This window comes from Ovis aries, chromosome 3 (genome assembly GCF_016772045.2).
Source record: "Ovis aries strain OAR_USU_Benz2616 breed Rambouillet chromosome 3, ARS-UI_Ramb_v3.0, whole genome shotgun sequence".
NCBI classification, from domain to species: Eukaryota; Metazoa; Chordata; class Mammalia; order Artiodactyla; family Bovidae; genus Ovis; species Ovis aries.
In genome coordinates, this window is record NC_056056.1 from 157,554,928 (window position 1) to 157,582,019 (window position 27,092).

General features: G+C 39.0%; 1 protein-coding gene across 2 annotated transcripts in view; it reads left to right on the plus strand.

The window, feature by feature from the left end:
* Positions 1-27,092, plus strand: part of TAFA2 (TAFA chemokine like family member 2) — a 569,177-nt gene that overhangs the window by 70,007 nt on the left and 472,078 nt on the right. The window lies entirely within an intron of this gene.

Here is a 27,092-nt window from a genome sequence, read left to right on the forward strand (position 1 = left end):
AAAACAGATTCTGACATGCATTCGGTGAATTAAACAGGTTTTGGTAAAGATGTCTTTCTTGCAAAGGAAATTCTTTGAGGATAGTAAGACAAAGGTAGCATCTTGAGGGATGAAGGATCCACGAAGACATTATTTTTGCTAACCTCCAGCTAACTAGGCTAGAGTGGAGCCAGCGTCATGGGCCTGTGACCGATGTAGTCACATGGGGGTCTTGCACTTAGAAGGGTTGTGCTTTGAAGGGTTTATTGGTTGGTTTTCTGCTCTGCTCTCCCTGTCTTGAAATTCTTTTTTAAAGTTGTATTTTGTTTTGACTGTGCTGGGTCTTCACTGCTGTGCGTGGGCCTTCTGTAGTCGTGGTGAGCAGAGGCTCCTCTCTAGTTGCAGTGTGTGAGCTTCTCATCATGGTGGCTTCTGCTGTGGAGCACAGGCTCAGTAACTGTGGCACCTGGACTTAGTCGCCCAGTGGCATGTGGCATCTTTCCTGGATTAAACCCATGTCCTCTGCATTGGCCTGTGGATTCTTAACCACTGGTCTTCCAGGGAAGTCCTTGAAATTCTTAATACGTTTTCCATAAGGGGTCCTGCATTTTCATTTTGTTCTGGGCATCTCAGTTTTTGTAGCTAGTCATGGGCTGGAGTCTTGGTTAATCGTTCATGTGGCTAATTATTTGACAATTGGGAAGGAAGCTGTACTGGTAACACTGGAGGAGCCGCCAGTAAAGTCCTCAGGTCCCCGGTATTCAGACTAGAGCTCTGGAGAGAGAAGCTCAGGCCTTGAATTTCTAGGCTGTGGAATATCTAATTCCTAAATATTTGATGACTCTACAAGATTGCCCTCGGATTGATTTTAAGATAGTTATTGTAGAATACCAGTCTGTCTTAAGGGAAAAAATATTACAGACAGTATTTTCTGGAGTTTTAAAGGTCTTAGATCTATTTTCATTCTTTTTCCTGGTTTGCTGGTTTGTTTGAGGTCAATTCAACCATTCTTTTTTTTTTTTTTTAGACAAGCACCAAACCAATTAAATGAGAAATAATATTTCCTTGTAACAGGAATCAATATCTACCATTTCCATTTTGATAAGTTACATTTCTATTATCTTTCATAAATGTGAATGCACTTTGTGACTTCAAGTTTTTTTTTTCTTTTTGATGTGTGTGTGACAGTGTAGGCTCAATATGCTTTATACCATCAGGTTTGCTAGTGTATTTCAGTGATGTAGTCAAAGCTTCTATTTGTGATACCTCAGTAATTCTACCTAGGTACTGCTGCTTTTTCTTTATGTCCTCAGGAACCTTACTTAGATACTTTCTATAAGTTTGGGTGACATCCATCTGCATTTGCTTCCGACAAAGTGAAAGTCGCTCAGTTATGTCCAACTCTTTGCGACCCCACAGACTATACAGTATACAGTATACTATACATGGAATTCTCCAGGCCAGAATACTGGAGTGGGTAGCTTTTCTCTTCTCCTGGGGATCTTCCCAACTCAGGGATTGAACCCAGGTCTCCCACGTTGCAGGTGGATTCTTCACCAACTGAGCCACAAGGGAAGCCCTGCTTCCAACAAACACACATGAAATCCAGATCTTACTTCTGGTGGTTATTTTCTTCTGTACGTGTTTATATCATTGTCTCTGCCATCTTTGAAATTTACCCTGCTGAATTCCACCATTCTCCACATGAAAATAAGCAGGGGTAAAGAAAACACTGATTTGTGATGCAGTTTCTTAAAAACCACTTGTCCTGATTTATCATTGCTTATTTTCCAAGTCCTAAATCTTTTCTGTTTTCAAATGAGTATATTCTGATGAATACTGAGTTGGATTTTACTTAAAATAGGAGAGATTCTCTAGGGAATATGTTCCATAACCTCTGATGCCACAGTTACCTGTTTTACTGCCGCAGACCCAGCAGAGGGAGCCCAAGTTAGTGAACATAATTTTCTCTGTAACTATTTTGATGACCCAAATGAGTAACTCATGGTCCAAAGGAGATTTTTTGAGGGGCGGGGGAAGCAGCCAGAGTATATGGGATCTATGTGTATGCGTGTTAGAAAGAGAGTAGAAGGGAGAAGTAAAGTAGAAGTTGCCAGCCATCTGGATTTTAAGATGCACTTGAAATGGGGGAAATATATGACATCTTCTGAAGGGAAATGACAGAACTGATGGAGAGAAGCATTTAATTTTCAGATCCTGAGGAGGTCGTTTCATGTTAAAGGTATAAAACTACTTTCTTTTTCTTACTTTTCCAGTTAGTTCTCCCTTTAAAGCTTTTTATTAATAGATTGAATTCTTATACATTTCCATTTCTTGTGATTTTTATATTCAGGGCAATTTCCCAGTGAAAGCTTTTTTAAAAATTCCTTTTCTCTGACTATTACCTTACTGGCCCACACATTGTGCATCCTTGTCACAGTCTAGAAAATCTTGGAGCTGTTTAAATTTAGGTGAATATTTATTCAATAGATTAATCAATTAGTCCACCAACTATGCAAACAGTAGTTATTGAACTTTTAGTGCTCTATGAGGTGCAGAACGCATGTACATCTGTGTATATGGGGAAGCGGTGAGTCAGAGGGGAGAATCAAAACAAGTTTCTGTGCTCAATGAACTTACATGTAGTTGAGTCGATAAGTGTGTTTGGTAAAACACAAAACCTTATGTATGTGACCAAATGTTAAGCAATAGTTCTAAGTGCCCACAAAGTTAAACTGGGCGTAAAGTAGGTGTTCCCAGAAGAGACCTACAGGTCCTTGAGGTGGCTGGAAGAGCCCAGAAAGGTCTCAGGAAGGATATGAATGGGCCTGAAGGATGAGTGGTTCTGTGTATGGTGAGAGCAGAAGAGAGGAGGGAACTGGGCCTCCTTTGGTAGAGAAGCAGCTTGAGAAAGGCTGTGAGAAAGAAAGCATGGTTATGACGGCCATATGGGTCAACTGGGAGGGGTTATGGTGTATGTATACTGCATACTTCTGGGGGTGCCATTGATAGCAAGCCTATGTCAGTGGTGCTACTGGAGGCACCTAGTACCTTAGAATGAGTTCTGGGATGACTGTGGTTATGTTGAACAGTGACTTCTCATTCTTTGTGTATCATATTAATATAACCATCAATCTACTTTATTGAGAGGAATCGACATACAGACAAGAGAGCACAGTGGGTCCAGATGAAATGTATAGTCAGACAGCCTGGATTTGAATCTTGGGCACATCAAAATGTAGATGTGTGACCTGAGGTAAGTTTTCAACCTCTCTATGCCTTATTTGCCTCTTCCATAAAAGGGCAAGTAGTAATGGTTTCTTTTGCATGGAGTTGTAATGGTTAAATGAGATAGTGTCATATGCTTAGAACAGTGCCTGGACTAGGCACTCTGAGCCCTCAGCATTAGCTGTTGTTATAAGAGAACTGATGTGTGACTCAAACAGAATGCAAATATCCTACTCTTTCAGGTGTAGAAATATTCCATTAGGCTTTCTTTTATGAAAACCCAGGGTCTCATCTAGATATCTTTGTCTTGCTGGTGAGGAGTGATGAAGCAGATTATATGGTTTAAGATGATACCAGTTTCACAGGCTGATTTATGGAAATAAATCAGGTGTGGCCAACTTTGTTCCAATAAATTGAAGATGACACTCATTTCAGTCTGGTTGGTGCTCGCTTGGGAATTTGATGGTTCTGATTGTGCTTGCAGTGCCTCCATATGTTCCAACTGTTTCAGACTGTGGACAGAATATAAGCTCTGTGAGGGCAGGAACCATGCCTACCTTGGCTATTCTTGTATGTCCTTGTCAGTTCAGTTCAGTTCAGTGGCTCAGTCACTCTTTGCGACCCCATGGACTGAAGCACACCAGGCTTCCCTGTCCATCACCAACTCCTGGAGCTTGCTCAAACTCATGTCTATCAAGTCAGTGATGCCATTCAACCATCTCATCCTATTGAACTATATTCAATAACCTGTGATAAACCATAATGGAAAAATATATAGGAAAGAATACATATATGTGTGTAACTGAGTCACTTTGCGGTATAGCAGAGATTGTCAGAATACTGTAAATGCTGTAAAGCAACTATACTTGGGAAAAAGAAAGATGTAGCAGCTTATGTCATGGCTGCAGTCTGATCACCATGCAGTTAGATTTTTCCCTTTGGTGGCAATTATAATATCTGCAAAGCACCTCAGGAACGTGCATCAGACACTGTTATCTATATCCTTCAGTTCAGTCGTTCAGTCATGTCCGCCTCTTTGCGACCCCCATGGACTGCAGCACACCAGGCCTCACATCAGCAACTTCTGGAGCCTGTTCAAACTCATGTCCATCGGATTGGTGATGCCATCCATCCATTTCATCCTCTGTTGTCCCCTTTTCCTCTCGCCTTCAATCTTGCCTAGCATCAGGGTCTTTTCAAATGAGTCAGTTCTTTGCATCAGGTGGCCAAAGTATTGGAGCTTCAGCCTTAGCATCAGTCATTCCAGTGAATATTCAGGGTTGATTTCTTTAGGATTGACTGATCTGATCTCCTTGTAGTCCAAGGGACTCTCAGGAGTCTTCTCCAACATCACAGTTCAAAAGCATCATTTCTTCGGCCCTCAGCATTCTTTGTCCTGGTACCTGACATTTGCTCTTCATTATGGGTCAATGACTGAATTAAAGCATGATTTTGAAAGTTCTCCTTGTCTTTTACAAATGTGTGGATAGTTCTATTCCTGGCATAGATGAAGTAGGCATTACAACAGAATGTCTTGAGTGATGTCTAGTTAAGTATCTTTCCTGGTGTTTTATCATTGCCATAAAATGAAAATAACTTATATTTTAGATCATCTAATAGCTTATAGATGTTGTCTTATACTTCATGTAATTTTCTACAGCATTCATATGAATTTGCTAATAATATTCCTTCCATTTAATAGATTGAGTAACTGAATCTCTGTAGAGTTAAATGGCTCAATCTTACACGTGGATTATTGTGGAATTCAGGCTTAATCTGAGGTCTTTCGACTGCAAGTGCAAAAATCTTTCTTTTAATTTTTGCAGCACCATACTTTTTCTGCCTGGATTAAAAGCCTACACAATTATATTTGCTGCCCAGGGAAGGATTGGGCCTCTCTAAATTTCTCACATGGGTGTACGTTATTTGTGAGATTAGGTTTGAATTACCTTGGAAGACACCCAAAGCTCTTAGGGGATGTGATACTGGCCAGAACCTTGAGTTGGGAGGAGTAGTGGGCAGAGTTAGAATCTACCTTGGGTAGCTTATAGACATCATGGCATGTCCTTTGGAACTGGAAGGCCTGGACGGATGCTCCACTAGAAGTTTTGAATAAAGGCAGTGGGAGTGTGGAAAACAAAGACAGGGAAGGAAGACTGGAAAAGAAAGGGCCTTGCACAGGCATTACAAATCTTCATAATTTTATGTACAGCTGATCTTGATATTGACTCAGATAGAAACCTAAAGCCAAGAAACTGAGTAGGCTGAAACTGTCTGACTGTATAGGGCTTCAGGACAAGAGAGTTTGGAAAGACCCTGTTTTTCAGTTCTTCCTCTTCTGTCTTCAGACTTCAGGAAAGTCTTCATTAAATACTTTGGTAACATTCATCATCTTCTGTGCCAGTCTTTTGGAGAAGGAAATGGCAACCCACTCCAGTATTCTTGCCTGGAGAATCCCATGGAATATTATTAGCCCTGGAGGGCTACAGTTCTGGGTTCTCAAAGAGTTGGACACAAGTGAAGTGACTTAGTATGCACGCGTGCATAGTCTTTACATTATGCTCTGAGGCAATGCCTAGAAATGGATTTTGCCTGACAAATTTTACTACTGTTGACAGTTTTTATCCTGAATTCCCAATATCATGAAATTACTAAATGGACTTTTAAAAAAGAGATTAAAAATGCCTATTTAAGACCAGTTAGACCTAATTGATATCTATAGGTCATTTCACCCCCAAACAATGAATTTCACCTTTTTCTCAAGCACACAAGGAACCTTCTCTAGGATAGATCACATCCTGGGCCATAAATCTAGACTTGGTAAATTCAAAAAAATTGAAATCATTCCAAGCATCTTTTCTGACCACAATGCAGTAAGATTAGATCTCAATTACAGGAGAAAAGCTATTAAAATTCCAACATATGGAGGCCAAACAACACGCTGCTGAATAACCAACAAATCACAGAAGAAATCAAAAGAAACCAAAATATGCATAGAAATGAATGAAAATGAAAACACAACAACTCAAAACCTGTGGGATACTGTAAAAGCAGTGCTAAGGGGAAAGTTCATAGCAATACAGGCATACTTCAAGAAACAAGAAAAAAGTCAAATAACCTAACTCTACACCTAAAGCAACTAGAAAAGGAAGAAATGGAGAACCCCAGGGTTGGTAGAAGGAAAGAAATCTTAAAAATTAGGGCAGAAAAAAATGCAAAAGAAACAAAAGAGACCATAGCAAAATCAACAAAAGCCAAAAGCTGGTTCTTTGAAAGGATAAATAAAACTGACAAACCATTAGCCAGACTCATCAAGAAACAAAAGGAGAAAAATCAATAAAATTAGAAATGAAAATGGAGAGATCACAACAGACAACACAGAAATACAAAGGATCATAAGAGACTACTATCAGCAATTATATGCCAATAAAATGGACAACTTGGAAGAAATGGACAAATTCTTAGAAAAGTACAACTTTCCAAAACTGAACCAGGAAGAAACAGAAAATCTTAACAGACCCATCACAAGCATGGAAATTAAAACTGTAATCAGAAATCTTCAGCAAACAAAAGCCCAGGTCCAGACGGCTTCACAGCTGAATTCTACCAAAAATTTAGAGAAGAGCTAACACCTGCTGCTGCTGCTGCTGAGTCTCTTCAGTTGTGTCCGACTCTGTGCGACCTAATAGATGGCAGCCCACCAGGGATTCTCCCCGTCCCTGGGATTCTCCAGGCAAGAACACTGGAGTGGGTTGCCATTTCCTTCTCCAGTGCATGAAAGTGAACCGTGAAAGTGAAGTCGCTCAGTTGTGTCTGACTCTAGCCTACTCAAACTCTTCCAGAAAATTGCAGAGGAAGGTAAACTTCCAAACTCATTCTATGAGGCCACCATCACCCTAATACCAAAACCTGACAAAGATGCCACAAAAAAAGAAAACTACAGGCCATATCACTGATGAATATAGATGCAAAAATCCTTAACAAAATTCTAGCAATCAGAATCCAACAGCACATTAAAAAGATCATACACCATGACCAAGTGGGCTTTATCCCAGGGGTGCAAGGATTCTTCAATATCTGCAAATCAATCAATGTAATACACCACATTAACAAATTGAAAAATAAAAGCCGTATGATTATCTCAATAGATGCAGAGAAAGCCTTTGACAAAATTCAACATCCGTTTATGATAAAAACTCTCCAGAAACCAGGAATAGAAGGAACATACCTCAATATAATAAAAGCTATATATGACAAACCCACAGCAAACATTATCCTCAATGGTGAAAAATTGAAAACATTTCCCCTAAAGTCAGGAACAAGACAAGGGTGCCCGCTTTTACCACTACTATTCAACATAGTTCCGGAAGTTTTGGCCACAGCAATCAGAGCAGAAAAATAAATAAAAGGAATCCAAACTGGAAAAGAAGACGTAAAACTCTCACTGTTTGCTGATGACATGATCCTCTACATAGAAAACCCTAAAGACTCCACAAGAAAATTACTAGAGCTAATCAATGAATATAGTAGAGTTGCAGGATATAAAATCAACACACAGAAATCCCTTGCATTCCTATACACTAATAATGAGAAAATAGAAAAAGAAATTAAGGAAACAATTCCACTCACCATTGCAACGAAAAGAATAAAATACTTAGGAATATATCTACCTAAAGAAACTAAAGACCTATATATATATATAAAACTATAAAACACTGGTGAAAGAAATCAAGTTCAGTTCAGTTCAATTCAGTCACTCAGTCGTGTCCGACTCTCTGCGACCCCATGAATTGCAGCACGCCAGGATTCCCTGTCCATCACCAACTCCCGGAGTTCATTCAGACTCACATCCATCGAGTCAGTGATGCCATCCAGCCATCTCATCCTCTGTCGTCCCCTTCTCCTCCTGCCCCTAATCCCTCCCAGCATCAGAGTCTTTTCCAATGATTCAACTCTTTGCATGGGGTGGCCAAACTACTGGAGTTTCAGCTTTAGCATCATTCCTTCCAAAGAAATCTCAGGGCTGATCTCCTTCAGAATGGACTGGTTGGATGTCCTTGCAGTCCAAGGGACTCTCAAGAGTCTTCTCCAACACCACAGTTCAAAAGCATCAATTCTTTGGCGCTCAGCCTTCTTCACAGTCCAACTCTCACATCCATACATGACCACAGGAAAACCATGGCCTTGACTAGACGGACCTTAGTTGGCAAAGTAATGTCTCTGCTTTTGAATATGCTGTCTAGGTTGGTCATAATTTTCTTCGAAGGAGTAAGCTCAATTTCATGGCTGCAGAAATCAAAGAGGACACTAAAGATGGAGAAATATACCATGGATTGGAAGAATCAATAAAGTGAAAATGAGTATACTGCCCAAAGCAATCTATAGATTCAGTGCAATCCCTATCAAGCTACCAGCAGTATTTTTCACAGAGCTAGAACAAATAATTTCACAATTTGTATGGAAATACAAAAACCTTGAATAACCAAAGCAATCTTGAGAAAGAAGAATGGAACTGGAGGAATCAACCTGCCTGACTTCAGGCTCTACTACAAAGCCACAGTCATCAGGACAGTATGGTACTGGCACAAAGAAATATAGATCAATGGAATAAAATAGAAAGCCCAGAGATAAATCCAGGCACCTATGGACACCTTATCTTTGACAAAGGTGGCGAGAATATACAATGGATTAAAGACAATGTCTTTAACAAGTGGTGCTGGGAAAACTGGTCAACCACTTGTAAAAGAATGAAACTAGAACACTTTCTAACACCATACACAAAAATAAACTCAAAATGGATTAAAAATCTAAACATAAGACCAAAAACTATAAAACTCCTAGAGGAGAACATAGGCAAAACATTCTCTGACATAAATCACAGCAGGATCCTCTATGACCCACCTCCCAGAATATTGGAAATAAAAGCAAAAATAAACAAATGGAACCTAATTAAACTTAAAAGCTTCTGCACAACAAAGGGATCTATAAGCAAGGTGAAAAGACAGCTTTCAGAATGGGAGAAAATAATAGCAAATGTGGCAACTGACAAACAACTAATCTCAAAAATATACAAGCAACTCCAGCTCAATTCCAGAAAAATAAACAACCCAATCAAAAAAAGGGCCGAAGAACTAAACAGATATTTCTCCAAAGAAGACATACAGATGGCTGACAAACACATGAAAAGATGCTCAACATCACTCATTATCAGAGAAATGCAAATCAAAACCATGATGAGGTACCATTTCATGCCAGTCAGAATGGCTGCGATCCAAAAGTCTACAAGCAATAAATGCTGGAGAGGGTGTGGAGAAAGGGAACCCTCTTACACTGTTGGTGCGAATGCAAAGTAGTACAGCCACTATGGAGAACAGTGTGGAGATTCCTTAAAAAACTGGAAATAGAACTGCCTATGACCCAGCAATCCCACTGCTGGGCATACACACTGAGGAAACCAGAATTGAAAGAGACACGTGTACCCCAATGCTCATCACAGCATTGTTTATAATAGCCAGGACATGGAAGCAACCTAGATGTCCATCAGCAGACGAATGGATAAGAAAGCTGTGGTACATATACACAATGGAGTATTACTCAGCCATTAAAAGAATACATTTGAATCAGTTCTAATGAGGTGGATGAAACTGGAGCTGATTATACCGAGTGAAGTAAGCCAGAAAGAAAAAAACCAATACAGTATACTAACACATATATATGGAATTTAGAAAGATGGTAATGATAACCCTGTATATGAGACAGCAAAAGAGACACAGATGTATAGAACATTCTTTTGGACTCTGTGGGAGAGGGAGAGGGTGGGATGATTTGGGAGAATGGCATTGAAACATGTAATATCATATATGAAACGAATAGCCAGTCCAGGTTCGATGCATGATACCGGATGCTTGGGGCTGGTGCGCTGAGATGACCCAGAGGGATGGTATGGGGAGGGAGGGGGGAGGGGGGGGTCAGGATGGGGAACATGTGTATATCTGTGGCGGATTCATGTTGATGTATGGCAAATCGAATACAATATTGTAAAGTAATTAACCTCCAATTAAAATAAATTTTTATTAAAAAAATAAAATAAAAATGCCTATTTAGTGAGAACTTTGAAATGTACAATGCTGTATCCTTGTAGGTACTTAATAGTTACCAACATTCTTGAACCCAGTCAACATTTGTGGGCACTTCCATTATATAACTTATCATGGTTGATCCCACCATAAGTTTATGTCTCCCTGATTATATTATAGAGCAAATTTGTGTCCTTTATATTATCTAGGTCAGTGCTTCGACCATAGTAGATGTTTAATAGATATTTGTTAAATGGATGGGAAATTAAATACTGTCATTTTTATTGAGTAAAATGGTCGAAAAAGAATCAAAACCTCTTCTGAGATAGTGGATATTTGGCAGTTAATTTACTTTTTGGTATACCACTGCTTTAATTTTTGTTTTTAAATTTTTGCCTCTGCTGGGTCTTCACTGCTATGTTGGCTTTCCTCTAGTAATGATGAGTGGAGGGTTACTCTAATTGCAGTGTGCGGGCTTCTCATTGAAGTTTCTGCTCTTGTTTCAGATTACAGGCCCTAGGGCCTACAGGCTTCAATAGTTGTGGCTCTTGGGCTCTGGAGCACAGGCTTAATAGTTGTGGCACACAAGCTTAGTTGTTTCATGGCATATGGGATCTTTGAGGATCAGGGATTAAAGTGTGTCTCCTGAATTGGCAGGTGGATTCTTTACTATTGAGCCACAAGGGAAACCATGGTATACCATTTCTTTGTGAACCAATTTTATATATAAAGTGAAGTGAAAGTCACTCAGTCATGTCTGACTCTGCAACCCCTTGGACTGTAGCCCGCCAGGTCTCCTGCATTGCAGGTGGATTCTTTACCATCTGAGCTACCTTGGAACACTTCTACACATAAGGTAGAGGTTAACTTGATTTCATTTTAGAGTAGAAATCAAAATAAGCAATATACAAGTGGATATGCAGAGCACTGATTATGCTTGCCTTTTCCACATTGCTATTACTTTCCAGGTATGGTGTGTGTATTCATGAGTTTGTGTGTTCCAATTAGTTAAAATAGGTTTTTAAATATGTCTTGATGAAGGGACTAGGAATTCTTAGTTGTTTCTCTCCTTTTTATAATCATTCTTACTGTATGTGATAGAATTAGCAACTTCAGTTACTACTGTATAAGGTTTTCGTTTAGGAAGGTATTGCATTAATATAAGTAAGTAATATCAGAATTTTGGGATAGTTTATTTTAGAAATGTGTAATAGCAATTTCCTGTAACTAGAGATCAATGCTTGAAGAATAAATAGTTCATAAGTATCAAGAAAACTAGGAAATTTGATCCTTACAGTATATTAAAAAAAACCCCCAGCTCTAGATGGATTGAGAATTTAAATGTTAGCAAATTTTTTTAACACTTAGTAGACTATACACATGAATGCATTTTAGGCCCAGAAGTTGGAAAATATTCCTTAAATAAGGCATCAAACGTCGACTATAAAAGAAAAGACATAACATTTTACTATATTAAAATAAGAAATTTATCAAGAGACCACTTAAAGAAAATGAAAAGTCCTATCACAAACCAGGAGAAGATATTTCTGATATACACAACTGACAAAGGACTGGTGTCAAGAGCACGGAAACTTTTGGCAAAAAATTAAAAGCCTGAAAACAATAATTGTTGAGAGGATATAGATACACTAGATGTTAATCATGGGTCTGAGTGTAAATTGGTGCAATCATTTTAGAAAACATTGAACATTTTGTTGCACTTTCACATATCCTAGGATTCCACTGCTAGATACTCAGTAAACCACATGGTCATGGGTGACAGAAAACATGTACAAGGATGCTCCTGTTAATGCTAGTTAAAGAATAACCTGCAAACAACCCAAATGTGTATCAGTAGAAGCATGGATGAATAAACTGGGATATATTCACATAACATGAGATAGTAGTCAAATAAAACACAGTGTTTACAAATATGAGGGAATTTTATCTATGTAATCCTAAGTATCATTCTAAAAAAATTATACCATTTTTATAAAGTTAAAAATAACTAAAATATCTCTTGAAATACAGCTAGATGTAATAAGTCTCTTAAACAAGGTCATCAAGGGAATGCTGAATATGGAAATGAATATGGTTATTGCCTCAGGTCTCCGAATTGAAAGGGTATCATATGAAGTGACCATGTAGCTGAATGTGGTTCAGGATCCTCTTAACTGCTTTTGGATGGGCAAATTTGTGATTCAAAAATGGCTAAATAAGTGGAAGTGGGTCATATAATTACCAATGATGTGAGTATTGTGTAAGCCAAAGATTATGATTAATCCAACTTTGTGCACCTCAACTACAAAGAGAAAAGGATGAACTAGTTCCCAAAATATATAACTGTTAAGGACACTCAGTATTTAACCATATTTTCAGAGTTGACATGGCAGACTATATTACATTACTATTTTAATATTATGTATCTATGCTTTTTCAGATTATTTGTTACATGAAAAAACATTTTGATCTTATTCCCAGATTATTTGTGTCTGTCACATAAAAAATAAAACATAAAAGTCATTCTCCTTTTTCTTGGTGCATATTTTAATTATATTTAATCTATTTTTTAAAAAAAATTAAGGCAGTATCTGAGACAAACTTTTACTGCAGAAGTATTTAAACTTCATAAAGATTAGGTGCTTGAAACATTTTAAGTGCTAAACATTTAAATAATCAGCCTAAACATACCTGTTAGAAAGATGTGGGGTCTTAGACTGAATTTATTTGGTCAGTATGTGGAATTTCCCATCTAAAATATCGTATTTCCTAAAACACATTTCCTAAAATACAGTTTGTTATACTTAGAAAACAATTGAAAGCATCTCAGAATAGCAAAATTAAATCTTTTGTGAATTACTGTAACTATAATACAATACAAATATAAAGTGGCATATACAATATCCACAATTATGAGAGAACTAATCAATAACAGGTTTAGGAATTTCAGCTGACAAAACAACTGGCAGTTTTTGAAATCTGAAAATACTATTTTGAAATGAATTCCAGATATTTATTCACATTTGTATGAGTTTGCTGGGACTACCATAAGAAAATCACAGACTGGGTGCTTTGCTGCTACTGTTGCTGCTGCTAAGTCGCTTCAGTCGTGTCCGACCCTGTGCGACCCTATAGATGGCAGCCCACCAGGCTCCGCCGCCCCTGGGATTCTCTAGGCAAGAACACTGGATTGGGTTGCCATTGCCGTCTCCAATGCATGAAAGTGAAAGTGAAGTCGCTCAGTTGTGTCCGACTCTTAGCGACCCCATGGACTGCAGCCTACCAGGCTCCTCTGTCCATGGGATTTTCCAGGCAAGAGTACTGGAGTGGGGTGCCATTGCCTTCTCCACTGGGTGCTTTAAGCAATAGAAATTTAGTTTTTCACAGTTCTGGAGGCTGGAAGTCCAAGATCATTGCATTGGCAGGTTTGATTTCTTTTGCGGCCTCTCTCCTTGGTTCACAGATTTCCACCTTCTTGCTCTGTCCTCTCAGGGTTTTTCTTCTGTGCATACACATCCCTGTTGTCTGTTGGCTCTTCTTAGGATACCAGTTGTACTAGATGAACCCCCTCCAAACCCACCATCTCCCAGCAGCAGCTGCATTTTAACTTAATCACTGCTTCAAAGAATTTTGCTTTCTGAGATGCTAGAGCTTGGGATTTCAACATATGAATTTGGGGGAACACAATTCAGCCCATAATGCATCCTTTTCTGTGACTATGATTCTTGTGTGTTCCAGGCCCCTTTTTAGATGTTGGGGAACAGCACTAAAGCTTATTATCTGGGTCTCACAAGGTGCTCAAATTAGAGGAACAGTCCTATGGCAGTAAATGTGTAAATGCCATTGTTCCCAAATCCCTGTAGTATTTATTAAAGACTAGAAGGCAATGGCACCCCACTCTAGTACTCTTGCCTGGAAAATCCCATGGATGGAGGAGCCTGGTAGGCTGCAGTCCACGGGGTCGCTAAGAGTCGGACACAATTGAGCTACTTCACTTTCACTTTTCACTTTCATGCATTGGAGAAGGAAATGGCAACCCACTCCAGTGTTCTTGCCTGGAGAATCCCAGGGACGGGGAACCTGGTGGGCTGCCGTCTCTGGGGTCTCACAGAGTCGAACACAACTGAAGCGACTTAGCAGCAGCAGCAGAGGCTTCTTCTCCCTTAATTGCTTAGAAGAATTCAAAGTGAAAGTGTTAGTCACTCAGTTGTGTCCCACTCTTTGTGACCCCATGGTCTGTAGCCCACCAGGCTCCTTTGTTCCTGGGATTCTCCAGGCAAGAATACTGGAGTGGGTTGTCATTCCCTTCTCCAGGAGATCTTCCCGACCCAGAGATTGAACCCAGGTCTTACTCCTTGGAAGGAAATTTATGACCAACCTAGACAGCATATTAAAAAGCAGAGACATTACTTTCTCAATAAAGGTCCATCTAGTCAAGGCTATGGTTTTTCCAGTGGTCATGTATGGATGTGAGAGTTGGACTATAAAGAAAGCTGAGCATGGAAGAATTGATGCTTTTGAACTGTGGTATTGGAGAAGACTCTTGACAGTCCCTTGGACGCAAGGAGATCCAACCAGTTCATCCTAAAGGAGATCAGTCCTGGGTGTTCATTGAAAGGACTGATGTTGAAGCTGAAACTTCAGTATTTCGGCCACCTATGCGAAGAGCTGCTGGGAAAGATTGAGGGCAGGAGGAGAAAGGGACAACAGAGGATAAGATGGTTAGATGGCATCATCCACTTGATGGACATGGGTTTGGGTGGACTCCGGGAGTTGGTGATGGACAGGGAGGCCTGGCATGCTGCGGTTCATAGAGTCACAAAGAACTGGATATGACTGAGTGACTGAACTGAAGTGAACTCCTGCATTGGCAGGCAGATTATGTACTGTCTTCCACCTGGTCAGGAACCCTGGCAACTGATAAATAAAGAAATTCCTGTTGTTACTCACTCCAGAGGCCAGAGCAGGCTGTATGGAGTTGAGCACATAAGAGCAGCTTAATTGCAAGGGAACACCCATAATTAGTAGTATGTTTCATTGTGACAGTCAGTTGTGGATTCATATTGGAACCTCTGTGTTTTCCTAACCACAAGGTTGTGCTTCATGTCTGAGGTGCGTCTTCCCTAATTGCGGTCGTGGGGGCCCTTTGCCTCTTGGAGTTAGGTAGCCATCTTCTAGAGCAACTGTCTCTCTTAAAGTATTTCTCAGTCCTTCAAAGGGAAATTTGGGTTCCCTGGTGGCTCAGATGGTAAAGAATCAGCCTGCAATGCAGGAGACCTGGGCTCAATCCCTGGGTTGGGAGGATCACCTGGAGAAGGGCATGGCAACCCACGCCAGTATTCTTGCCTGGAAAATCCCATGGCCAGAGGAGCCGATGGGCTTCAGTCCATGGGGTCCCAAAGAGTTGGACACGACTGAGTAACTAACACTTCCACTTTCACAACACAGCACATATTTGAAATCAGATAGCCAAACACACACTCTAAATTTTTCATTGTTTTTTTAAAGACTGTTTTTGTAATACTGTGTCACATTCCCCAAACTAATAACTTTCTGTGCTTGTTAGACAATACAGGCCACTTTAAGGCAGGAAATGGATGGTGTCATAGAAATGGAGAAAAGTGGCGTAGTCAATATAGAAGCATCCTGACACATCGGCATCAGGTCGCACTTCCCTGATAGCTCAGTTGGTAAAGAATCCGCCTGCCACTTCACACCAGTCAGAATGTCTGATCCAAAATCTGCAAGCAATAAATGCTGGAGAGGTGTGGAGAAAAGGAACCCTCCTACACTGTTGGTGGGAATGCAAACTAGTATAGCCACTATGGAGAACAGTGTGGATTCCTTAAAAATTGCAAATAGAACTACCGTATGACCCAGCAATCCCACTGCTGGCATACACACCAAGAAACCAGAATTAAAAGACACATGTACCCCAATGTTCATCGCAGCACTGTTTATAATAGCCAGGACATGGAAACAACCTAGATGTCCATCAGCAGATGAATGGATAAGAAAGCTGTGGTACATATACACAATGGAGTATTACTCAGCCGTAAAAAAGAATTCATTTGAATTAGTTCTGATGAGATGGATGAAACTGGAGCCGATTATACAGAGTGAAGTAAGCCAGAAAGAAAAACACCAATACAGTATACTAACACATATATATGGAATTTAGGAAGATGGCAATGACAACCCTGTATGCAAGACAGGAAAAAACACAGCTGTGTATAACGGACTTTGGACTCAGAGGAGAGGAGAGGGTGGGATGATTTGGGAGAATGGCCTTGTAACATGTATACTGTCATGTAAGAGTTGAATCGCCAGTCTATGTCTGACGCGGGATGCAGCATGCTTGGGGCTGGTGCATGGGGATGACCCAGGGAGATGTTATGGGGAGGGAGGTGGGAGGGGGTTCATGTTTGGGAACGCATGTAAGAATTAAAGATTTTAAAATTAAAAAAAAAAAGAGCATAAAGAAATAAAAAAATGATCCAGAGGGAAAAAAAAAAAAAAAGAATCCGCCTGCAATTCAGGAGACCCTGGCTTGATTCCTGGGATCAGGAAGATCTGCTGGAGAAGAGATAAACTACCCACTCCAGTATTCTTGGTCTTCCCTGGTCGTTCAGCTGGTAAAAAGTCCCCCTGCAGTGCAGGAGACCTGGATTCGATCCCTGGGTTGGGAAGATCCCCTGGAAAAGGGAAAGGCTACCCGCTCCAGTATTCTGGCCTGGAGAATTCCATGGACTGTATAGTCCATGGGGTTGCAAAGAGTTGGACATGACTGAGTGACTTTCACTTTCACAAGCTGTCTAGGCTGGCAAGGTGGCTCCAGAGTAGAGGGGCACTGAGGTTCTCTCTTCTTTTGCTCCCTAAATTCCCGAGAGTAGTTTTCAGCATCAGAGAAGACTGAGTGTAAATTAGTCCAATATCTGGCCGGTGAAGTCATCTTGCTTTTGGCTACAAATGCTATATTAAAATGGCTTGAGCAGTTCAGCAAAGTATTTAATTGCTTCACTTTACCAAGAGTAGGCAGAGATGAGGTGGCATCTCTGTGAGTTCATGAAGAATCCTAGCTCTTTCCTCACCTCTGTTCTGCTTTCTTCATCTTGTTACCTTTGGGTCCTTGAGATTGTCACCCTGTCTTCAAAAAATGATCCCAGACATTGTAGCCCTATACCAGTGCCCCATTCAGGTAGGTAGGGAGGGAACTTTTCCTTGTACGTCTTCCTTTTTTGCTTTCTTTTAAATTAGGGAGCAACAGTTTCTCAAAAGCCCCTATGAAAACATCTGCTTGTGTCTTTTTTTCAGTTTATCTGAAGAAAAACAAAAATGGTTCACCCATTTCTCTTGCACTTTATCTGCTGCCTCTGGCAACCAACAATCTGTTCTTGTATCTGTGAGCTTGGTTTATTTCTGTATTCGATTCCACATGTAATACAGAGCATTTGGTATTTATATTTTCTGATGTATTTCATTTAGCATAATGTCCTTGAGGTACATCCATGTTGTTAGAAATGGTAAGATTTCATACATTTTTATGGCTGAATAATATTCCATAGTGTATGTGTGTGTTTGTGAGAGAGAGAAAGAAAGCTACATATAGTTTCTTTATCTGATCATCCATTGATAGGCAGTTAGGTTGTTTCCATATCTTGGCAATTGTAAATAATGCTGCAAGAATAACATGACACCACCCTTATGGCAGAAGGCAAAGAAGAACTAACGAGCCTCTTGATGAGAGTGAAAGAGGGGAGTGAAAAAGTTGGCTTAAAACTCAACATTCAAAAACTAAGATCATGGCATCCGGTCCCATCACTTCATGGCAAATAGAAGGGGAAAAAGTGGAAACAGTTACAGACTTTATTTTTGGGGCTCCAAAATCACTGCAGATGGTGATTGCAGCCATGAAATTAAAAGATGCTTGCTCCTTTGAAGAAAAGCTATGACCAACCTAGACAACATTATTAAAAAGCAGAAACATTACTTTGCTAACAAAGGTCTGTCTAGTCAAAGCTATAGTTTTTCCAGTAGTCATGTGTGTATTTAAGAGTTGGACTATAAAGAAAGCTGAGCACTGAAGAATTGATGCTTTTGAATTGTGGTGTTGGAGGAGACTCTTGAGGGTCTCTTGGACTACAAGGAGATCCAACCATTCTATCCTAAAGGAAATCAGTCCTGAATATTCACTGGAAGGACTGATGCTGAACCTGAAAGTCCGGTACTTTGGCCACCTGATGTGAAGACCTGACTCAATGAAAAAGTCCCTGATGCTGGGAAAGATTGAAGGTGGAAGGAGAAGGGAATGACAGAGGATGAAATGGTTGGATGGTATCACCAATTTGATGGACATGAGTTTGAGCAAGCTCCTGGAGTTGGTGATGGACAGAGAAGTCTGGTGTGCTTCAGTCCATGGGGTTGCAAAGATTCGGGCACAACTGAGCAACTGAACTGAATACTATAATGATCATGGGAATATATAGATATTTTCAAATTAGTGTTTTTATTTTCTTTGGATAAATATCTGAAAATTAAATTGCTAAATCATATAGTAGTTCTAGTTTTAAGTTTTTGAGGAACCTCAGTACTCTTTTTCCATAGTGGTTGCACCAATTTATGTTGCCAGCAATAGTGCATGTGGGTTCCCTTTTCTCTACATTCTTGCCAAGACTTGTTATTTATTGTCCTATTGACAGTAGCCCTTCTGACAGATGTGAGGGGATATCTCATTGAAGTTTTGATTTGCATTTCCCTGATAATAAATGATATAGAGTATCTTAGGCCTGTCAGCCATCTGTACATCTTCTTTGGAAAAATGTTTATTTGAATCATCTTCTTCCCATTTCTTTTTTTTTTTATTTTAGTTTTTTATTTTTAAAATTTTAAAATCTTTAATTCTTACATGCATTCCCAAACATGAACCCCCCTCCTACCTCCCTCCCCATAACATCTTTCTGGGTCATCCCCATGCAGCAGCCCCAAGCATGCTGCATCCTGCGTCAGACATAGATTGGCGATTCAATTCACATGATAGTATACATGTTAGAATGTCATTCTCCCAATTCTTAACTGGATTTTGTTTTTGTTTTGTAATAATGTTGTGTGACTTCTTCTTACATTTTGGATACTAGCAACTTATCAGATGTATAATTTGCAAATATTTTCTCCTGTTCACTAGGTTGCCTTTTCATTTTGTTGATAGTTTCCTTTGCCATGCAGAAACTTTTTAGTTTTTTGTAGTCCCTCTTGTGCATTTTTGCTTTTGTTGCTTTTGCTTTTGATGTCCAGATTCAACAAATCATTGCTAAGACCTATTGTCAAGGAGCTTACCACTTATATTTACTTCTGGAAGTTTTATGGCTTCAAGTCTTACATTCACTTTGAGTTAATTTTGTGAAAGATGTAAAATAGTGGTCCAGTTTTGTCCTTTTGCATATGGCTGTCCAGTTTTCTCAAATAGAAGAGGCTGTTCTTTCCCTATTGTATATTCTTCACTCCTTTGTCATATATTAATTGACCATATGAGTGTAGGTTTATTTCCGGGTACTTAATTCCCTGCTTTTATGGCAAGACTCTTCTGTTTTAATTACTTTAGCTTTTGTAATATAGTTTGAATCATGGCATTTGGCGCTGTAGCTTTTTTTTTCTTAAATTCACTTTGGCTAGTCTGGGTCTTTTATATTTCTATTAAAATTTTGGGGTGGTTTATCCTGTTTCTGTGAAAATGTCATTGGAAAGCTCTCCAAATATTAAAGTTGATCAATTATTTTCATGTTTTTAGACAAGTTACAGAACTAGTATCTCATTTTATTTAAAAATGTGGTTGGTTTCTCTTTTGATTATCTAATGCTTTCTACCTCCTTCCATACTATTTTCTGTTATTTGGGAGTCTAGACCACAGAAGGTTGCAGAGAAAAACAGTTGAATAATTTTTATTGAAGTTGAGGCATCTGGAGGTGAAGGGGCGATTGTGGATGGGTATGAATTTACACCTGGCAGTAATTTCCTTGGGTCAGTGGCCAAAGAAAGACTAAAAAGGAAGCTGGATGTCTGAGTAGATACCATTGCAGATAAAGAGCATGACATTCATTCCATACTCTTGGGGTTGTGGTACAATTATGCTCCCTCCGCAGGGTAGAAATCAGGTCTAACCTTGGGAAACCATGACTGTGGGGAGAGCAGGTGAGTGTAGATGAGAAGATGCATCTTTAAATTTATTGAAATGACATTTCCATCACATGGTTATAGAAACATCAATATATAATATTTCTTGCCCATCTGAATTTATGGTTTGCAATTTGAACCTGGCACTGTCCATTCTATATATTTCAGTTTAGATACAACAATCTCTGCTAACAAGGACTGAAAAAGATTGAGCAGCAGCATGGCTTGATCCAAGGCTAGAGAATCATGAACTGTAAAAATCTTACCCTAGCTCTTGTAATATGCTGTCATAAATTGAAAAAAATCAGTACAGTGTGAAATACTGGCCTTCTGCAATAGCATGAAGATGATCTAATATATAAACTTGGAAAATGGGGGCCTAGAGAGAGGAGCATACACAACCTTGGTACAAATGGGAAGGTAACTCCTGTTAGTTTTCAGTTTGGTGATATTCTGATCAGGCTGAATTTAATAGTTTCTCTTCAGGACTTGAGATTAACATAAAAATGGAAAATAGCCAAATTATGGGGAAGGAATTACTTAAAGGAGGTCACTATATTGAGAAACTATTTTAAAAACGGATGGTGCTGTGTTAGTTTTAGAAATTAGTTTTGGCCTAAATGACCAAAATCACACTGCATTTCAGTAATCCATATTTAGATCAGCTCCTGTTCCATTAAATGATGCCCTTGATTTAGAAATGTCCCATAAAAGAACTCTGACAAAAATTATTAATAAAGATAAAATTTTAGGGTAATCTTTGAGGATGCCTAGAGACATGAATCATACTAAGAAAAACAACTTGTATAATTACAACAATGTGACAATAATAAATATGCCTGTTAATATAAGTAGTGGTTAAAATCCTGGACTTTGGATTCAAGTAGGCTCTGATTCAAAGCCTTTCTCTACCAGTTAGTATCTGTGACCCTGGGCAATGCACTTTGCCCTTCTGTAAAATGGGAACACACGTACAATTCCACAGTATTGTTATAAATGTTAGATCAAGTAGCTAATGTGTGTGGCAATGGTAATAATTTATATTATTATTAAAAATCTTTTCAGTTGGAGGCTTTTAGCAACCTGACCCATGATCTAAAATATTGCTCTTGGTTGGCTTTACAAAATAAATTTGAGTTGTGAGACATTATGATTTCTTGCATTTCTTAAACAATCTAATCTTTTAACACATTAGAAATCACTGATACACAGGTAGTAGCTTCCATATGGTTTTTCATGAAGTATGGCAAAAAAAAAAAAAAAAACCATGAAAAGATAAATGAAAGAATAAGTTCTTTAAACAATACTGTTTATAGCTTCTCAAGCAAGATAGGAAAAAGAGAAGATAATTTTAATGGTGTCTGGCAGATACTAACAATATTAATGTAATAAATACTATAGTAATTGATGTTCTATTTAATAGCATTCTTATTTCAGTCATCTGGGAGATTTTAACAAAATAAAGCTACTTTTATATGCTAAATGTGGAAATAAGAGGTTGTTTTTATGAATGTGCACTGAGGAAAATAGAAATGCAGAAGAATTAAGAAATCCAGAGAAATGAGTGTACCTATGACTGATTCTTGTTGATGTATAATAGAAAACCACAAAATTCTCTAAAGCAATTATGCTTCAATTGAAAAAAAAAAGAAATCCAGTGAATATCCTAAAGAAATAATTTTTCTTTCAGTCTTTTATTTCGATTTCCTCTCTGAATACAAGCCCTACTTAAAATAATTTTAGTTCATTAAATCAGAATCCTGAAAAATTTTGAGGATACTATACTACAACTAAGAAAACATGACTTTAAAAAATTCGTCAGAACTCACTCTTTTTTTTTCATTTTTAAGACAGAATTTGGTTTATTTGGAAAAATAAAGTCCAATCAAACTTAGGGCCCTGGCTGCATTTACTTGATATTCCCTTTGGTAATCTTCCTTTTTGCCTTTGCCATTTTGAAGAAATGATCTTCTTTCTAATAACTTTGTTAACCCTGATTGGTCTCTTTTCAATTTTTCTTTTAAAGAAAATATCAGAGCTATTTAAAAATTTTTGCCTGCACTACAGAGTGACCTGGGCTTCCCTGTTGGTTCAGACAGTAAAGAATCTGCCTGTGATGCGAGAGACCTGGGTCTGATCCCTGGGCTGGGAAGATCCCTGGAGGCGGGCATGGCAACCCACTCCAGTATTCCTGCCTGCAGAATCCCCATGGACAGAGGAGCATGGTGGGCTACAGTCCATGGGGTTCCAAAGAGTGGGACACAAACTGAGCGACTAGACACGGCACAGAGGGACCTAATTTCTTTTTCTTTTCACTTTTTATTAATTACCTTTAATTACTTATCAGTAAGGGATAGAGGGTGTATCTTCACAGTCTAAGTATATGAAAGCAAAAAAAAAAAAAAAAATCAATGCATGAGGAGGATTAAGAAATGTTTGTTAGGGATTTTGTCTTGATCTTTATCATGGAGGCTCTGCAGTTCCTCTTGCAGTGCAAGAGATACTGGAGACTGGATTCGATTCCTGGAGAAGGAAATGGTAACCCACATCACTATTCTTGCCTGGGAAATCCCATGGACAGAGGAGCCTATGGGGTCACAAAAAATGGGACACGATTGAGCACACATACATTGTCATGGAGCAGTGGAGAGGCTAACAGTGAGTTAGTAAAGCAAAGCTCTCATTTCTTGAGAAATTCTTTGCTGGAGTCAAAAGATAACAATGATCCTTTGGAAATAGAACGCTGTACAGCAGTAAGATGAAGCTCTTTTGCAAGTCTCTTCGATGCTGCTGCTTCTTCTGACAGGGAAGCTATTTTAACTTTTAATTTGCTGAAAGGCAAATAAGGCAGCTGTCTTCACAGTAGGAAGTTAGGGGGTGAGTGTTGGAGACACAGCTCTCTTTTCATGTAAATTAAAGGAGAATATACTAAAGGAAAGTATGCTGTTGCTGTACAGACTCTCAGCAAGCAGGCCAGAGTGTCATCTTTAGTGATTCTCTTATGATTTCTTTTAATTTGCCAAACACATCAGATCTGAGAACAGATTTTATATTTGACAGCACTGAAGCATCCCTTCCCTTTCGCCTTCCTCCACCTCCCCAAACACCAAAACTCAGAAAACGTTTTGGATGATGTTTGAATTTAAAACTGTACGTAATGTTTTCACTAAGCCTTTATTCTTTTCTTTATGGTATTCCTTTTTGTTGAAGCATTTTTCCAAGGGAATTGAAGCTCATGAGGGAAGAATTGAGATTGCACCTATTTTCATTAAATAGGAGCTGTGTTAGTAACTTTTCAACGTTGCATGGAATATAGTAATGGAAGAATCTCTGGATGATTCCTTTTGATGTTGTCCTCTAAAGGTCTCATCAGAAAGCATTGCTCTCTGCATTATCCCCTTCTGATTTCTAGTGGTTTTGTTTTGTTTGGCTATTGATTGGTATGACACATCCCTCTTAATGCTAACATTAGATGATGCTTTATAAGAGCACTTAGTGGAAAAATGACTGTATGTAGGTAGAAAGTTCATTAAATGGTTTGAACTATTTGTCTGAGATGCATTATCAGTCAGATGTATGTTCCAACTATAGGACTGATTGGGAATTTTGGTAAGTTGACTCATTTAACTTATCTCTATTATACTTCTCTTTTGTAGGGTAAAATGCATTATTTAGAAGAATGCAAAACTTCTCTTTGTTCTCAGTGTAATATATTTTTAATGGCTAATGATTGTATAGATAGATAATCTCATATAGGGAGCAAAAATGTTTCCCTTTGGTTACCATTATAAATTTACTTCTGAACAAATTAAAAATGAAATCATCATCCCTGTCAGAATTGGGCAAGGAAACAAAGGCTTATTAAGGAGTTGCTTTCCCTTGGTGAAATATATTATCAATAATCATTGTAGTTCATGATGCATGTGGTTTGGCATGATGTTTTAATTTGTGCGGATTTGACGGTGTAGAACCATTTTTGTTTTACATTTTTCTTGTCTGAAAACTTGCAATAGTCATATATCTTCTGTAAATGAGTTTGGAGGTGGCTCAGTGGTAAAGAATCTGCCTCCCAATGCAGAAAATTCAGGTTCAGTCCCTGAGTCGAGAAGATCCCCTGGAGAAGGAAATGGCAACTCACTCCAGTATTCTTGCCTGGAGAATCTCATGGACAGAGGAGCCTGGTGGAGCTACAGTTCATGGGGTCGCAAAAGAGTCACACGTGACTTAGCGACTAAACAACAATCACACTGAACCTGGTTGGTATCAGGACAAATAAAAATTAAGAAGCTTACTCACACTGTTTAAAATAAGGGAAGAGACTCCCCCCTCCCTTTTTCTTTCTTTCTTTTTTTTTTTTTTTACTTTAGAAAACTTGTTACCTGTACATACTTTCCCCTCTCTTTGAAATGTATATACATCCTCTGAAGACTGGATGCACCTTTCCTCAGCTTTGTGACCCTGGGGTATCTTTCTCAAGGGCCTGGGCACCGTCCCTTTCAAATGTCAGCACTGAAGAAGAAAGAGCCCCTGCATCCCTGTGTCTCTGGCATGGTAGGAGCCTAACTTTTGTGGGACCTTCTCACCAAGTTGCAAAATTACTTCTTGTCATAAAGAATGAGAAGTCTGCTTCTTCTCTAAATAAAGCTAATTACCTAACACAGATGGTTCCCCCAATTACCAGGTAAATATAAGGTGAGCTACATGTGACAAAATTGTGTTGTTAAGTCCTCTGGCTTGAGAACTAACTATTGTTTTTCTTGAAAATATGTGTGCAGTAATTTGTGTCCGCTTGACTATATAAAAAGAAAGAGATTTCTTTCCAGCTTTGCAGTTTCCCAGTGGATCTCATGTGATGCACATTACATTCTATTGTAATAATTCTTCAAAAATATAAGTGTTTTCTTTTACTATACCACCTTTAGGGAGAGTGTTTAGAGTCAGGAGAAGATTTTGTTTTCAGTTCCATTCCCGCAACAGTGGTCATGTATGTGCTAAGTCGCTTCAGTTGTGTCCACTTCTTTAACCCTATGGACTGTAGCCTTCCAGGTTCCTCTGTCCATGGCATTCTCCAGGCAAGAACAGTGGAGTGGGTTGCCATGCCCTCTTCCAGGGTATCTTTCTAACCCAGGGATTGAACCCGCATCTTTTATGTCTCTTGTATTGGTAGGCAGGTTCCTTATCACTAGTGCCACCTGGGAAGCCCCAGTAAAGGTCATCAGTTCAGTCGCTCACTCTTGCGTGACTCTTTGTGACCGCATGGACTGCAGCATGCCAGGCCTCCCTGTCTATGACCAACTCCTGGAGCTTGCTCAAACTCATGTTGTCTAGGTTTGTGATAGCTTTTCTTCCAAGGAGCAGGCTTCTTTTAATTTCATGGCAGCAGTCACCATCCGCAGTGATTTTGGAGCCCAAGAAAATAAAGTCTGTCACTATTTCCATTTTTTTCACCATCTATTTGCCATGAAGTGATGGGACTGGATGCCATGATCTTAGTTTTTGAATGTTGAGTTTTAAGCCAGCTTTTTCACTCTCCTCTTTCACTTTCATCAAGAGACTCTTCAGTTTCTCTTCGCTTTCTGCCATAATTCATCTGCCATAAGTGGTGTCATCTGCATACCTGAGGTTATTGATATTTCTCCCAACAATATTGATTCCAGCTTGTGCTTCATCTAGCCCGGCATTTTGCGTGATATACTCTACATATAAGTTAGATAAGCAGGGTGACAATATACAGCCTTGACGTACTCCTTTCCCAATTTGGAACCAGTCTGTTGTTCCATGTCCAGTTCTAATTGTTGCTTCTCGACCTGCATACGGATTTCTTAGGAGGCAGGTCAGGTAAGGTAACAGTGGTCACGGACTGTTATAAAAATCACTTTGACCAACTTGTGCATTTAGTTGTCTTTCCTTCTTGAATCAGATTTTCAATTCAGAGAGAACTCTCTTGGCTAAAATCACTAAAGATTAATCAGTATTGTGTAAAGAACAAACAAGACTGTTTCATTAGCATTTATTTTTTTTTAGAACAGCCAGCATTCCATATTCAACTGTGAAAGCTATTGTAAAGATAGAATTAGCTAAGTGGCACGGTTGTCACTCTTTCTTTTAATTACTACTTAATACATTCTCTCAATCTATTTTTAGGCTAATGTTATTCTGTTAAAGTTACAACTATTCATTTTAAATACCACTTGCTTTCAGTTATATTGTTTATAATATCCTTATTATATTATATTTTTAAGGTGCAAAATGTTAAAGTTGGCATTGCTAACTCAAAGGTGACTTGTGGCACAGGAATGATTTACGCTTGTGGGATTGCAGAGGTCTAAAAATAGGGGTTGATGTTGCATATATACTGCAGTATAGAGGCCAAATAGGGTCAGAAGAGGATGGGTTTTCATCTCTGTCTCTGTTTTCTTGCTTTTGTCTCCAAGTCTGAGCAGCACTGGAATAATTAGATTGCTCATTTGTATCATTTCCCATCAGTGCATACCATCCTGCCCGCCAACTCCCAGGTGTTTACAAGGAAGCACATAGTCTGTAAATAGCCTTTCTATACAACCCTAAGTACTATCTTACTTTGAAGATGTGCTTAGTTGCTCAGTCGTGTCCGACTCTTTGTGGCCCCATGGACTGTAGCTT